Consider the following 4097-nt stretch of genomic DNA (forward strand, 5'->3'; position numbering starts at 1 on the left):
GCATAATATAGTAAAATTTTAGAACCAGAAAATCTATTGAACTGATAGTTTCACGTTCTGTACTGATATGGAAAAACCATGAATACATAACACTACACTATAATGTATACTACAAAACTTTATACTGTCTATTGATCTGATTAAAATCAGGCATAGGTTACCCTAGAAATAGCACTTTCGAGCCACACACAAAATGTCAATTTTGATAAAGATAAAACACTGATAAATTTTGGCTTTTATATTGACTTTAACTTTTGCTGGTCAAATCAATTTAGAACACTTCAGAATTCAAATGAATAAAAGGGGGGGGGGGGGGGGGGGGACCTGAAACTGTTATGATCACTATATTTAAAAAATTGATTACTGAAATTATTATGCGTTCAAGATTTCCAGTATATGAGTTACTACTCTTTTTATCTTATCTACTGCTCATTTAAATACCTTTATATCTGTCTCGAAATAATTAAACTTCATTACTATATCAATATTAAAGTTATCTTTCAACTTCGTTAGACCTTCGTTATTCATTTACTGGTTCATTAACAAAACAGTTCTTTAAACACCATTCTAACATAGCTAGGTCTGCAAGTAATTATTATTAACAAAAAATTTAATTTTTCATTTCGGGACACTCGGATTGCACAACATTTGGAAAGGACCCTGTCTAGGTTAGTTGTGAGGATAATTAAATGATGGGAAAGTTCTGGTAAAATTTAGGTTATTATTGAACAGTTCACTCTATGGTCCATACAAATACAGTACTAAAAGTTTCAACCTGCTTGTATCGATGCAGCGGTTGGTGGGCGGCGAGATGACGAGGCACAGAGCACACATACAACCACAGCTATGGCTCTTGACATATCGGCACTTTAATTCTTCTTAGCATCGCAATACTTTTCCATTTAGTGCCTATGGAATTTTGCCATGCTGTGTGGGCATTGGAACGGCATACCCGAGGCTCAGTGAATCTACATCTTCCAAGAGAGCCTCCTCGTTCCAGAAGGTGTTGCTCAAACCAGTGCCAAACTCCAACTACTACTGCTGAGCCTGTTGTGCCGTGCAGTGCCCGTGTGCATTTTCCCGCGCTCGCCTGCCATCCACCTTTTACCGCTCCCTGACAGACCGGGTATTCACCCGAGGTTTTGCAGTCTACATATCCTAACACATTGCCTACGTATGGACCAGATGCACAGTTACAATTTTAAACATCTTACAACGGTCTCAACATTTGTTACATTTCAATTCTATTACAATATTGCTTGACATTTGACATAAACATTAATATTCACACTGAAACTTGCTTACAGTTTTCTTAACACAATGACATGAAACAAAAAAGAAATGAAATCAGAACATCAATTACACTAGCTTATCGAAAAATCAGATGGAAAAAATTTACTTATATGTACAATAGTACAGCGTCGTCGTCGTTACAATGTGACCTCAAATTCAGCAGTGCAGTTGTCACATCACCCTGTGTCATGGTAAGCATCCCCGTCTCCTCCTACAGCCGCATAAGAAGCCACCAAACTTTCACCTCACGGGCCAAAGTTACCTGCTACACAACCGGTAGACCAGAAAGGACAGAAGGAATACTCCTCCAAAGACTTCTTATGTCCCTCCAGGCAACAAACATCCAACTGAAGAGGCTCCAAGAAATCAAACAAAAGCAAACAGTCTTCTCCTCCGCCCAACTCGGAGATCCTCTTTAACGGTGCCGCCATGTGATACCCTCATCCAGTCGACCTCCATGTTGCTGGTGCTCACTGCCAACTTTTTCTCTGCCCTGGACTCTGTAGACCGACAGATAGACAATGCCTACACCTCTGTAGATCTCATGGAGCAGAATCCTCCAACATCTGCACACTGTAGAAATGAATCCTTGAAGGCTGGCACTCGGCAGCTGCCACGGTCACACCCCTTTTTTCCCTTCTCCCCTTTCCTTGTCATGACTCTCCTCCAATGAAACGTTCATGGCCTTAGATCCAACATAGAGGAATTATGGCTGCTCTTGGAATTGCAGCATCCACTTGTTCTCTGCCTCCAAGAAAAAAAATTGCATCCTCATGACTGCTTTGACCTCTCGCATTTCTTTCTGGTCCATTTTGATTTCCCTTCCCTTCCCCTCCCCTCCCCTCCCCTCCCCTCCCTTCCCCTCCCCTCCCCTCCCCTCCCCTCACCCACCACCCCATCCCCACCCTGAGGACAATATTCCATCTCATGAGGGAGTCATGCTGCTCATCTGGGATGAAGTTCATTGTCAGACCATCTCCCTGACTACCCGGCTTCAAGCTGTTGCAGCCCACATTTTCGTTACTTACTTCACCTTCTTCCTTTGAACCATTTACATCCCTCCATCATTCGGTGTCACCAGGGTAGACGTCCTCCAGCTTATAGGGCAACCCCCTCATTCCTTTCTGCTGCTTAGTGACTTCAACGTACACCATCCGCTATGGGCTTCTCCCAAAACCTGTGAAAGAGGTGCCTTCTTGGCTGAGCTTCTCAATCTACTTAACCTCATTTGTCTTAAAAAGGGAGCACTCACGTTCCTTTCAGACGCTACGCACACCTATTCCCATTTAAACCTCTCATTCTGCACTGCCCAGCTGACCTGCCGTCTTGAGTGGTCTGTTCTCTCTGACATGTACTCAAGTGACCGTTTCCCATGTGCTATCCATTTGCTGACTCCTACCCCACATACATGCACACCCAGATCACAGCTTTCTAAGGCCGACTGGAGGCTTTACTCCTCCCTGGTGACCTTCAACAAACATTTCCCCAGTTGTGATGATCAGGTAGAATATCTTACAAACATTATCCTTACCACTGCAGAATTTTCCATTCCTCACATTTCCGGTTTACCACACTGTGACCTGATCCCTTGCTAAATTGAGGCACGCAGTGACACAATTCGCATGTGGAGACATGCTCTCCACGTTTTTAACTGCCATCCTACAATCACAATCTGGGTTCCTTATAAATAGTTGTGTGCACAGTGTCATCCTTTTCTGTAGGATAGCAAAAATGCTAGCTGGATTTCATTTACTAGTTCTTTTAACAGTTTCACTGCCTCTCCCGTCATGTGAACCAACCTCCAATGGCTCTCTAGGACCAAAGTCCATTCCCCAATTTCCAGCCTGACTGTAGCAGATGATGTCATAGTGGACCCTTTTGCTATCTCCAACACCTTGGGCCACTATTTTGTGGAGATTTCAAGCTCCACCCACTATCACCATGCCTTCCTCCATTGGAAATGAGTGGAGGAAGCACGGGCAATACCCGTCTCTTCTCAGGTTCGTGAGTGCTACAATGCCGCCTCTACTATGAGGGAGCTAGATCATGCTCTCACTTCATTCTGATCCTCTGCACCAGGGCCAAACAATGTTCACATTCAGATGTTGCTGAACATTGACATTGGTGTGAAGCCATTGTTATACCCATACCTAAGCCTGGTAAGGACAAACACCTTCCTTCTAGCTACTGCCCCATTTCTCTCACCAGCTGTATTTGCAATGTGATGGCACTTATGATTCATGCCCAGCTGATATGGTGGCTCGAGTCTCACAACTTACTAACCACTGCACAGTGATGATTTCAAGCACGCCGTTCTGCAGTTGACCATGTCAGTTTGTCAACTCATATCATGAATGGTTTTCTGTGGAAATACCAGTCTGTGGCTGTGTTTTTTTGATTTGGAGAAAGCCTATGACACCTGCTGGAGAAATGGTATCATCTGTACTCTCTACCGGTGGGGCTTCTGAGGCTGCATGCCCAATTTCCTTCAGGAATTTTTAAAAGACTGAGTTTTTAAGCTCTGTGTGGGTTCTGCCTTGTCGGATACTTTCATACAGAAAAGGGTGTGCCTGAGGGGTCCGTCCTGAATGTCATCCTATTTGCTATTGCCATTAACCCTATTATGGCGTGTCTCCAGCCGGGCATCTCTGGCTCCCTTTTCGTTGACGGTTTTTCCACCTATTGCAGTCCTCCACAGATTTGTCTCCTTGAGCAGCGTCTTCAGCGATGTCTTGATCGTCTTTTACTCATGGAGCATCGACAGTGGCTTTTGCTTTTCCACTGCCAAAACCGTTTGTATGAAT

The sequence above is a fragment of the Schistocerca americana genome, chromosome X (genome assembly GCF_021461395.2).
Source record: "Schistocerca americana isolate TAMUIC-IGC-003095 chromosome X, iqSchAmer2.1, whole genome shotgun sequence".
In the NCBI taxonomy this organism is placed as follows: domain Eukaryota; kingdom Metazoa; phylum Arthropoda; class Insecta; order Orthoptera; family Acrididae; genus Schistocerca; species Schistocerca americana.